Source organism: Belonocnema kinseyi, chromosome 2 (assembly GCF_010883055.1).
Source record: "Belonocnema kinseyi isolate 2016_QV_RU_SX_M_011 chromosome 2, B_treatae_v1, whole genome shotgun sequence".
Classification (NCBI taxonomy): Eukaryota; Metazoa; Arthropoda; class Insecta; order Hymenoptera; family Cynipidae; genus Belonocnema; species Belonocnema kinseyi.
Genome location: NC_046658.1, coordinates 172,924,731 through 172,938,492, shown reverse-complemented (window position 1 = coordinate 172,938,492; position 13,762 = coordinate 172,924,731).

Below are 13,762 nucleotides of genomic sequence, written 5' to 3'. Positions count from 1 at the left end.
CCTATTAACACTCCCAACTGAACCATGGTCTTCATATTAGAGAGACCCATTGTAGGAGGTACTGCGCGATACGGATGACGTAACCACATTATTTGTTTCATTAGGCAGTTGGTCCCATGCAACGTAGCTTACTACAAGAACCGGAGCTCTCGGGAGGCAGGGTCGCCATATCTTTAGGCTAATATTATTATAAAAAAACATTTCTGTGGCGAAATGTTGTCACAGGCTTATACTGCCCAATATGTCGAAGGCATTTTTGGTTAGAGTTGGTTTTTATTTGATCATTTTGCACGGGGCTGTCCCGGTATATATCAACAGTCACGACGCATTTTTATAATGCAATCAAGTGATCTGATGTGAGCATTCTGCCCAGACATATTGGACAAAGCCTGGTTTTTACCCCATCATTGACGGAATGGGTAGCAGGTAAGTACACGATGGGGGGACCTACAGCTTAAGGTGGGTTCTGAACCACCAGAACCTCGGTAAAGGTACATTGAAAAATTTCTAGAGGTACCGGTTCAGGGATCGAACCCCGGACCTCTGAGGTGAAGTCCGAGTGTCTAACCAACTGAGCCACCGAGGCTCAGTCAAACATTTCAGTGTTGAAATGTTGTCACAGGCTTATACTGCCCAACATGTCGAAGGCATTTTTGGTTAGAGATGGATTTTTATTTGATAATTTTTGCACGGAGCTGTCCCGGTATATATCATCAGTCACGGGCGCATTTTTATAATGCAATCAAGTGATCTGATGAAAGCAGTCTGCCCAGACATATTGGAAAAAGCCTGGTTTTACCCCATCATTGACGGACTGGGTTGCAGTCAAGTACATGATGGGGGGACCTACAGCTTAAGGTGGGTTCCGAACCACCAGAACCTCGGTAAAGGTACATTGAAAAATTTCCAGAGGTACCGGCTCAGGAATCGAACCCGGACCTCTGAGGTGAAGTCCAAGTGTCTAACCAACTGAGCCACCGAGGCTATAAAACTATTATTATTATTATTATTATAATTCATTATTTTTTAAATCTTTTTGTCGTATTAGTCTGGTTTTTCATCATAGCCGCGGACTATAAATCAAGCGACTGATGATATCAGAATGTTCTAATTTAATTGAATACGTTGTTTTAAATCTTTTGTGGTGAAGTTTTATGGACGACATTAGGAGCATGGTGTAGTTTGGAGTTTATGCTTTACCGCTGTTATATTTGAACAGCAGCCACGAGCGTTGAATCTGAAAGCAGTTGCCTCTGGATGCTTTCTTAGAGCTTTCTTCTTTTAAGTATATTTATGCTTTCAGAGGCTTAAAATGATTACTGCCCAACATATCGAAGGCATTTTTTTAGTTTATAGTTGGATTTGACATCATTCTTTTGCGCGGGTCTGTCCCGGTATATATCATCAGTCACAGACGCATTTTTATAATACAATCAAATGATCTAATGAGAGCAGTGTGACCCGACATATTAGACGAAGCCTGGTCTTTTAGCCCATCATTGACGGACTGCGTTCCAGTCAAGTACACGATGGGATGACCAACAGCTTGAGGTGGGTTACGAACCACCAGAACCTCGATAAAGGTACATAGAAAAATGTCCAGAGGTACCGGCTCAGGGATCGAACCCTGGACCTCTGAGGAGAAGTCCGATTGTCTAACCCAGTGAGTCACCGATGCTCTTATTATCATTATTATTCATAATATTTTTTCTGTGATTAGTCACAGAGCTTTACTCCCCCACGAGATGTAGGAAAGGAGTAGGGATACGTGCAATATTAATTTTGTAACTAGTCACACCGGTGTTTTCGGCCCCTAACTAAACGTTAGAACGATTTCTGTGACACACTTCCCAATCTATATATACACAGAAGATACCAAGAATCAATTTAATATTTAAATTGGATAAAAGAGTTGCAGCACGTTTATCTGAGAGAAGATCAAATGAATCTGACCAATATTAAAATACATCTGGCGAACATTCAAATTTATCTGACGAAACATTAAATGTATCTGCCAAAAATATTTATTTGACATATATGATATGTCAAACGGCTGCGTCTATGTGTACTGAAAATATTTCCTCTATAAATTTTAAAATTCTCGCCCTATTCATTTTTTAAATCGTCTAACTGTATTTTAATTATTTTACCCAAAAGGCATCCACTATCGCGCACAGAATACACAGGCTGTATTTTGGTTAGTTTATACTTTATAGTGTTTGTTTACAATTTTTAAAGTCTTCGTCAGAGTCGACAAAAACTAAAGGTTTGTTCAAGAAAAGTAAAGAACTGAACTGGGCTGAGTGGTCACCATAAAGTATAAACTGACCAAAGTGCATCCAATGTATTCTGTAAGTGTGGGTTCATGATTTTTTGGTTAAAATAATTTAAATAAAGTTAAGTGATTTAAAAAATGAATACCGCGAAAATTTTCAAATTTATGGAGGAAATTTTTTTCGGTGAACCTGGAAGCAACCGCTTGACATATCACATATGTCAACTCAATATTTTCGTCAGATAAATTGTATCTTTCGTCAGATGCTGCAGTGTTTTTATCTTAGCTAAAGATAACATTTATTCCTGGGCCTTACTGTGTACATAAACGGTCTATACAAAGCGTAAAGAGTCAAAATACGGAAAAGTCTTTTTAGAAAAATAACAAAATATTTTAACAGTAATTTCAATTGTCGAAATGACAATTAATTTAGAGTTAATTTATTATACTTGATTGATAAATATTGAATAGAACAAAATGTATAATTCAAGCTTTAGCATATGGAAAATTTTTATTTTTGTCCTCTAATAATGTATATACTGGGAATGAGATATAAAATTCTTTGTCATACTTCACACCCAAAGATCTTGGAGGATAATAAATAAAGTTTTCATTCAAATCAGGTCTAATTTTAAGATTACAAATCTAATCTTTATTATTCGAAGGTCAATTTCACCAGACCTATAAATTGTAAGTACGCTTTGAATAGATATAATACATGTGTAATACATTTTCAATTACTTGTAAGACGACATCTGCAAATTACGTATGGCTAGTTTCAAGGGGGGGGGGGGTGTAAACTGGAAGATTTTACGTATAAAATGTTTCTTACTGGCAAAAAAATCCAAAAATTATATCTTAGAAGAGGGTCAAACAGAAATTTGATCTATTTTAGAAAAACTATAGCATTTTTCACAAGATAAATAAAATTCCAATTAAATACCTTATTCTCAGGTGACAGGAAAAGAGCCTCGTGGTTCTGTGGCTGTTCCTTCCTACCTAATTTTTTCTTGACTTTTAACCATTTTTATTGTGATTCGATAGTAATAATAATAAGGCAAAGAAAATAAGTAAAAAAGAGAAGAAAGAGGTTTTGTTTGGTTGCCTTCTAATTTTTTCTTTCCTATTTTTTATTCTTGTCAAAAAAAAAAGAGTTTTTTTCTTGTGATTTTTAGGGAAATGGTCATCTTTTTTTAAATTCCTATAGAAAATATTTATGGAGGTTTCCCAAATTTGTTCTTTGGATTTTTGGTTTTCTTTTCAGACATTTTTCACACCAAAAGGATAAAATTCCAAATACGGGTGAATAATGTTGTACTGAAAAAGTTATGTTTTTAACCATATACTTTAATTTTAAATAAAATGGTTAAATTATTAATTAGAGAAGATTTGAATTTAAAAGTTTCTAAAATAAAAAAAAAAGGTTTTAAGATAGTATTTACTGATTAAATTTAGTTGATACCTACTTACAGACACACACACACCCACCCACACACACACACACATATATATATATATTCCTTTTTTCAACTAACAATTTATTTAGTGGGTAGGATATAAAATTTACTATCTTCTTTCAAGTTAATATCGTATGGAGAAGAATATATTGAGATTTCGAAACGATTCTCATCAAAGTGTACAAAGCTCATTTTAATCATTCAAAGGTCCATTTTGACAAATCTTAACAATACAATGGGATGTTGTAAGATCTTATACAGGAAAGGTTTTTACTGAAAAAAAATTAACAAAATTACAGCTTATAGGAACGTGCAGCAGAAATTTGAACTGTTCTAAAAAAAGCATTGCATTTTCAACAAAACTCTTAAATTTCAACAAAATTTGACACAAAAAGCAGAATTTTTGTTGCAGGTAAATATTAGTCTGAAATCACTGTGAAGATAATATTTTGATTATTCCTTGGGCGTGAGAATGAAGCTTTATATCAAGAGGGAAATTCTATGATAAAAGGTTTTTGATGAAATGGTCTTTATTAAGAAAGAACTTGGTAATTTTCTTAAAAAATTACTGATCCAGAGCACCTTATTTAACCTTACAATTCTAGTCTTAAATTGTTCCTTCAATATTATCACAATATTATTGCTAATAATATCGGCACAAAAATTGAGGGGGTCCATCACCCCTACATTTATTTAAAGTTGTGCTAAAAAATTTTTAATTTACCGGGAAAAATAAATAAATATTTTGCAATTAAGACAAAAATAAAGTGGACATGTTTCGCAAAAAAAAGTAATAATTTCTTAACTTTTTATTTTTTTCCTATGATAATGCATTTTTTCATATACACAAAATAATTAGCAAAAAAGTTTGTCGACTAAAATAAAGTTAATGAATTTGGCCTAACATTTTTTTTAAATAAATGGGTGTAGCTACCCCTAAACACTTATTATTTGCTGTCTATGACAATATATGCTTACCATACAGAACTAAAATTGGAGAAATAATGACAAAATTTACAAACTTGTTTATCTTGAGTCGTAACTCCCGATCCTATAAAGATGGTCAATGTTTTTTGGCATAAGCTAAAAATAATACATAACAATTTAATTTTAAATCAATTGAATCAATTATACTTTCAAAACAAAAAATTATAGTTAGAAGCCCATACATTTTAAGTTAATCACATTCTTCCTAATGTATTAGACACGATATATTCTCAGATATATTTTTTACAAAGTCTGGGAAAATAAAAAGGCACTTTAATATTGGTAAACTGATTAGTTGATTTACCTAGTTTGAATATACATAATTTTCAGTATAAATGTCCAGAAACAGACGAAATTAGAGGATCAAAATTATCAACATTTAAAATTGGGGCATTCAGGGATTTCCAGGGAAGCCCCGGGGTATCGAGGATGACGGTCCATGACGGCGCTCACGTTCCCATTTTTTCTCGATTAGATAAGCCTCTCGAATTTGTTCTTCCGATTGTAACTTTTGTACAAAGACTTTCTTAGTTCCGGGTATTGTTATAAATACTTTATTGATACCCGTTAAACTAAAAGTTTCCCCGTGATGGAATTCGAAGAAAGGCCCCTCGGGTAAATACTTCTCCTCTATTATTATTACCTCAGCTGATTTAGGTTCAATGGCAGGTCGCTGTATTTCATAGTCCAATTTACCCAAATATTGAAACAAGACAGGTGTTGATAAATAAACTTGATAGATTTGGAAATTTTCCCTTGGTAAATACGACACCCATGGAGGTATTCTGTTGGTCGGTTTGAGAGTGGCTCTAATAATATCTTCATTGTGCATTGTTACGTTGATGGAAGGGCGTAGGTCTTCTCGACCTAATTTTGTAGAAAAAATTGACATTCATCAATTATTCTTAAAGACTAACAATTTTACATCACCTGTATCTCGAATCTTTTAATTCGAGTTGAACTCGTCATATGGCCTACGAAAATTGTAGGAAGAATCCTCAATTGGGAGGAAGCAATCCCTTTAACTTTTTGTTTAGTTTGGGCTAAAAAAAGCAAAAAGAAATCTTTAAGTCCGGCAAGTTTCAATCAGTCTAGATAGGTTTTTATCAGTGGGCTCAGATGCGCTCGAACATTTCCATTAAGTACAAAATTTCGTTTATTGTTTGACTTCAAATTAAGAAAGACTAATTTTCAACGAAAAATATAACAGTTGAATGTTTCCTTAAAAAAGTTTTTTTTAAACATTACATGCAATTTCAAATAAGTAGTTTAATTTAGCAAAAAGGCCTAAATTTCAAGAAAATATATTAATTTCCAGCGAGGAAGAATAAATTTGTAACAAAAACTAAAACAGTTCATTTTTTAGCGACAAATTTATTTGACAACAAAATTTCGAAAGAAATATTTAAATTTTCAACTAAAAAATTGTTACAAACTCCATAAACTTCAAATTTAATTTTGAATTATTAACTGAAATTGGAATAGCTAATTCTTATTTTTAACGTAAAAGATTATTTTTAACGAACAATATTAACGTTTTACTAGAAATAACAAATTTTAGAAACGTTACATGAATTTTCAAAACTGCAAATTATTTTTCAACCAAACATATGAATTTCATACCAAGAAGATTATATTTCTATTGAGAATTGAAATTTTTAATCAATATTGGAATGGCTAAATTTTATTTTCAATTGAGAAGATTAATTTTCAACGAAAAATATTAATTTTCAACTAAAAAGAACAAATTTTTAAAATATCACATGAATTTTCAAAACTGTAAATTATTCTTCAACCAAACAGATGAATTTTATACCAAAAAACTTAGCTTTCTACCAAGAAGGGCCAATAAAGCAGTTAAGTTTTAAACTAAAAAATATACAGTTCTGCTAAAAATTAAATTCTTAAATTTTCAGTTAAAAAATTGGAAACAAATATTTAATTTTTCAATCAAAGAAATTTTTTAAATAATACGAAGTTTCACTAAAAATTTAAATTTTTAACTGAAATTAAAACAGCTAATTCTTATTTTTGGCGAAAAAGATTAATTTTTAACGAACAATATTAGTTTTCTACTAGAAAGAAGCTTCAAGATTACCGCTTGGATTTTCAAACATTCATAATTTTTGAAATATTAATCCAATTGATCTAAAACTTTCCAGAAAACTTTTTTGAACCTTAATGAACGACTTTCTCACTGTAAGCTTTCCGTAGCTTAAAATTCGTTCGCTAAACGAGGCGCTTGAGGGTTAAAATTCATGATTTTTTCACTGCCTCAAAAAAAAAAATAATAACTTTTTTGTTTATTACAATATTCTCATTTTTATTTTTTAGATAGTTTCAGAAGACTTACAAACGTACTTTGTATTGGGGAAATCGGGAAATGATAAAAATTGGCTAAATTAGCGCGAGTGGAAGTGAAAAAAGTTTGGAATTTTTCGTTTTCAAAAAATCTACTTTTTACCAATTATCTCAAAAACTAAAAAGCTTATAAATTTTTGCAAGAGGAAAAAAAGATGCGCCTTGAAATTCTCTACAAGCATCAGTCTAAAATTAGAATTCGAAAGATTTTTAAAATTGACACTCAGGACAATAATTCTCAGGCTAAATTCGGCCGTGTCCCCTTTTGGTCGCCAGCCGCTCAATTCTTAACGAAAAATATTAATTTTCAAATAGAAAGAACAAATTTTAAAAATATTTCATGAATTTTCGAAACTAAAATTTTCGAAACTAATTTTCGAAAATAAAAATATATTTTCAACCAAATAATTGCATTTTTAAAGGAGCAGTTAAGTTTTCAACTAAAAACTATACTGTTCTGCCAAAAATGATACGCTTGAATTTCCAATTAACAAACTCGAAACAATTATTCAAATTTTCAATCACAGAAATTTTTTTAAAAATCTACGAAGTTCCACTAAGAATCTGAATTTTTAACCGAAATTGGAATAGCTAATTTTTATTTTGAACAAAGAAGATTAATTTTGAACGAGCAATATTAGTTTTCTACTAGAAAGAACAAATTTCAAAAACATTCAATAAGTTTTCACTTTTTTTTCCAATTTTTTAACAAAATGCGAGAAAGATTTGCAATAAATTACATGAATTTTCAAAAAAAGTAGTTTAACTTTTAACGAGAAAATATACAGTTTTGTCAAGAACGAAGTCTTTTCAAGTATTACATTTAATACATCAAGGAAAATGCGGATTTTTAAGAAAATAGTTTAACTAGTTCAAAAATAGTTTGTTTGGAGATTTGTGACAAGGTGTGAGGACTGTTTTGACGGATTGGTAGTAGCAGGGTTGGGTAGCTACAAAGAAAGGCGAGATAGGTACCAGATAGGGACCCTGCAGTAAGAGACGCGTCATGTGTCCATGTGGTGGGGAAAAATGGAACGGAAGTTGAAGCCAGCAGTATAAGGCGCGAGATATTCAAACGCCAATAAATCATATACCTGAATCGTGTATTTGATCGGATTGGACAAATAAAAATAATTAATGATTTTGAAGTTAAAAAAATAGGCAGTAGTTATATTAATGAAATAAAAAAATTGAATTAAAAAGAAAAACAGTATTATGAACCCATACACCCGAAAAAAAACGTAATAAATTTAAATTTGAACAATTTAAAGTATGCATCGTGAACCCACAAGATTAGTAGAATAAGTTGATCAATAAAAGCGAATAGTAATAGAAATTCGTACTGTAAATAAATTAATAACCCGCTGTGTGACTCGCGCAGTAGGAAAAAATGTAAAAAGAAAAAACTGTAGCTGTGTGATTATGTAAAGCAAACAATATACAAATGTTAGCGCCAAAAGGAAAATGCTCCTAAAGCTGTAATACATATTTTGATATCGTATGGTACTTAGTTATATACATAATTAATATATTAACAGAAGCGTTTCAAGTTTAGAAATTTTATAACAAGAATTCATTTAGAATGAATACAATCAAAAATGGTATAATCGAATTTTCTTTCAAACAGATTTTAATTAAAAATATCAATACATTTTTAACCAAAAATGGAAAGTTAAATTTTCAGTTCAATAAATTAATTTAAAAAAAATAAGAATTGTCCAAAAAGTGGTTGAATCCTCAATCAGAAAGATGAATTTTCAAACAAGAAGATTAATTTTCTACTAAAAAAACGAATTTCTATCAAAATCCATAAATTTTAACACAATTAGTTAGTTTTTCAATTAAAAAAGATCACACTTAATTTAAAAAATGTAATTTTCTACCAAAAATGTGATAGTTTAATTTTCTGTTAAAAAAATTAATTTTCACCAAAAAAAACAGTGTTATAAACATGATTTCAAAGGAGATCGCATCCATTTAACATTCGGCAGGTTCTGCACTTCAAGTCGCTGATTGATCAGGAAGGGAATTATGTTGTTCTTAGATTTCATTTTGAGAGAACTATTTTTTCACCATAAAAAAATTTTACGTTCAAAAGATTAATTTTTAACCAATGAAATTGGTTTTTAACTGTAAGGGAACAATTTGTACAAATTGTTTGTTGAAAATGTTCAACAATTTAGTGGAATTTTTTTTCTGTCTTGACTAAAATTGTTTCTTGGTTAAAAACTCATCTCTTTGGGTAGAAACTTTATTCTCTTGGTGAACATGAACACAATAAAAATGTATCCCTTTTGGTTGAAAATTCAACTACTTTCTGGAAAACTTGCCTTTTTGGGCAAAAACTCAACAATTTCGTGTATATTTTTCTTTGTTTTTCCTAGAGCTTTGCGCTCGAACTGTAATTTGGTAGTTGTGAATTATATGTTGGTAAGGCTCCTTTGCTGAAGACTCAACTATTTTGTTTAAAATTTGTCTTTTTTGTTTGCATTCAACTACTTGATTAAATGTCAAACTAGTCGAGTAAAAAATTATCCTTTTTGGGTTGAATATTAATCATTCTAGTTGAAAATTTAATTCTTTTGTTGAAAATTAAACTTTTTGTTGAACATTCCTCTATTTGTTTTAAGGTTGAGCGACCTTTTACGTATTAACTTTTTTGGTTAAAGATTCATTATTTCAGTTTAAAACTTATCTCTGGTCAAAAATTAAAAAATTTGCTTGAGATGCACATTTTGGTTCAATTCAGCAGTTGTAGTTTTAAAATTATCATTTTTTTTAGTTTTTGGTTGAAAATTTATATACTTATTTAAAAGTTTAACTATTTCGTTAAAATGTTGTATTTTTGGATAAAAAAGTAACTATTTGGTTGCAAGTTTCTTAATTTTTTTAAACTGGAAATTAAACTTGTTTATATTTAGTGTAAACGGTTTTGTTAAAAATTTGACTTTTTAATGAAAGATTAGTATTTACAACCGAATAGTTTAACTATTAAACAAATAGTTACATTTTCAACCTACAAATATAAATTTGAAACTGAATGGCCAAATTTTCAAACAAGAAAGATTGATCTTTGACCTTGAATCTTTGACCTTGAATCTTTGACCTTGAATCTTTGACCTTGAATCTTTGACCTTGAATCTTTACCTTTACCTTTTAGTACCAGACAGCGACGGTAAATAGAGACAAGAAAGTGTAGAAGGCGGGAAGGTTCGAATTTTATACATGGCTAGCGGAGCGAGTATCTCCGCGGAAAAAACAGATTTAGAGCAGGAAGTGTTCAGTACGCCAAAAGAAGAGATAAAGGAAAGGAAGGCAAGGGCACTTAATGTAAATAGTTGTAAATGATTGTACTATATATAGAGAAAGGATAAGATTTTTAAAAAAAATGTAGATATAAACGGAAAGATTGTAAGGAATGGAAGTCATGTAAAGCCTCAGGGACACATTATGAGTAAAGAAGAACAAAGAATGTGAAATTAAAAAATGAATGTTTGAAAATATTTACAATTTTCAAGCTGGTTTTTAAATTTTTAATCAGATTGTTGAATTTTGAACCAAGAAATATTTATTTTCAACCAAGATTGGATCAGCTAATTTTTCAATCAAAAAAGTGAACTTTTAACAACAGAAAAAATCTAATAAACAAGTGAAATAGTTAAATTTTCATTTAAAGTAACTGCAATAATTTTTCAGAAATAAAACCAAAAAAAATGTTCAAGAAGATAGTTTTTATTTTAAACTAAACAAATATATTTTTAGCAACAATAAAAATTAATTTGTATCCAAAAATATTAATTTTCTATTAAACATGAAAAACTTTAAAACAAATTAAGTTCATTTTTCTCCAGGCAATTAAACTTCCAACTAAAAAGAACGCACGTTGTTATGTAAATGTGATGTTTGAATTTTCGGTTAAAAAATCAACTTTCATCCAAAAAATTTAATTTCCAACCAAATTTATTTTACTGAAATCGAAGAAAGTTCATTTTTCAACTGAAAATTAAATAGCACAAGTTCTCGTTAAAATAAGTAGTTTTGAAATAAAATTGTTTCTAAAATTTACCAAAAAAATAAAATAATTTTAGATAAAAAGTTGAAATTTTCACACAAAGTGAATGAATACATTTTTAAAACAAATGTTTCAAAATAAATAAACATAGTTTGAACAAAAAATTTGAATTTATAACCAAATACAGTGAAACTCTTCAATAGCCCTCCTTTCTATAGCGCTGCCGAGAATTCACGTCGCGCCGCATGTAGGTGGGACCGGGTTGCGCGGGGTGCGCGGGACCGGCGGCTGTCACTCAGGCGAGCAGTCAGGCCTGAACAAACAAAAGCGGATCAGGCTATAATGAGTTAGTTGCCACCCACCGTCAGCCCCGAAATCGACGCTATAGAAGAGTTTCACTGTAGTTCAATTTTCAACAAATCTTTCAATTTCGCACTAAGAAAGACTAATTTATAATCAGAAATGAAACAGTTGAATTTTTAATACAAAGAATTTATTTTCAACTAAAAAAAACCGGTACTTGAATACTTAAATTTTGGCAACCCGTGACAATATTTTTGCTGTCTTAGATTGAAATTAAAATTTTTTAAAAAGGGGACTCTGAATTTCAGATTTTTTCCATTATTTTCATAAACCATGGCATGAGTACAATTTAAAGTACAAAATCTTATTAAGTTTCGACTTCCAAAGCCCAATTTTGTGAGAACATTCATTTTCATATTATACTATACTTACGAAGCATGCACGTTGATTCCTGCAGGAATGCAGCAAATGGAAGGAGTAGACTAGCAGCACAAATTTTCATTTTTTTCTGACAAAAAAAGGGAACTCAATTAAAAAATTGACTCGAAAAATTTGCTTGATAAATGCCAGCTTTTATACCAACTTTTACTACGTTTGACTAACACGTTTATTTAATTACGAAAATAACCAGAGTGGAAGGGAAAATATTGTTGATCTCACATCTTGTACTTTTTCTTATTTGATTACTTTAATACTCTTCGAGCCTTCAGAATAAATATAATTCCAACGTGTCGAAAACAAGCAATAAAATAGTTTTTTCCTATCATTTCTTTCGCTTCATAAAAATGCAAACACAGAGCAAAAAATGAAAATGACTTTGAATAGCCGTTTTTTTAAAAATGATCCGTGATCGATCGACAAATTCGGGATAAATACAAAAACATTTCGAAAATATAAAATTTTGTCTGTAGGAATAATTTTGTTGATTAATGAATCCTAGGACAACTAAAAAAAAAATATTTTTATAGCATCTTGAACATCTTAAAATCACTGACTTAATCGGATATCTGATAATGTGCTTTATAATCTTTAAAAAATCGCTTGGCAAATGTTTCTAAAATCCTTAAACTCATAAAAATATTTTATCTTCAAATTTTGTAAATATTTCGATATTTTTAAAATTAATACATTTAAAATCATTAGAAATCTTTTGAATAATGATACAATCCCTATCAGTCGCTGTCAGATTTATTTAATTTGAAAATTTATAATCAAAACGTCTTTTCTATCAATACGTTAAATTTGATTTATGTTGATACAAATATTTTGGTTCAAAACAGATTTCAGTGCATCAAATGAAATAATCTTTTTCAATTGCATCAATTTTTAATTATGTTAAAAAAAATTTGACTATAAAAAACCGTTTCTTGAAATATCCTTAATTTTTACTATAAAAATAGGTTTTAATATAATATTTAAATGGCCATAACTTCATAACCGTTAAACAAAATATAATAACTTTATAGGTAAATTGATTCGTCTCGGTCCAGGAAATATTTTTTATTGATGTATCATTGTTGAATTATATTAAAGAACAAAGTTTTACTGTAAAAATCCATTTCATAAATTTATCTGCAATCGTTTGCAAGTTATTGTTTTCACAAAAAAAGTTTGACATACTCAAACGCATTTATAAAAAGAAATGCACAAACAGACACACACACAATTGATTATTACATTAAAATTATTTCTTGAAAAAAAGATCCGACTCCACCTTCACTCCATTGGGAATCGAACCACCAAACTTCTGATTTCCGGCCAGGTGCTTTTCCAATTAAGCTATTAGAGGGATCAGAATAAGAACTCTTAATTCAAGAAGATAACGCTAATTTTTAGCCAGGTGTTAATGGTACAAGTAATAATTTAAAAAATTTTTAATTTATCTGCTATATCATCAGATATTGTACCTTACCGACAGTAGATCTACCCTTCAAACCATGAAGGCCGAAAATCTACACAGAAGTTTTGTTGTTCGATTCCCAATAGATTGAAGATGGAGTAGGATCTGTTTTTCAAGAAATAATTTTAATTTAAAAATATTATTTTCCATCTAGTCTTATTAAGACGTTAAGCATTTTTCTGTTATTGAAGATTCTTAACTTGATCGATACTGTGTAGGTTGTCTGCCTTCATGGTTTGGAGGGTTGATCTACTGTCGGTAAGGTACAATCTCTGATGATATAGCAGATAAATTGAAAAATTTTTAAATACGAGGGTAGTTCAATAAGTCCTTAGAATGAAGTATAAAAACAATTTTTTTTGGGTAATTTTTTTTTATTTTTCAACATAATCTCCTAGGAGCTCTATACACTTGGTCAATCGCTTTTCAAGTTTTTTTAATCCTTCAGAAAAGTGCGTTTTCGGAAG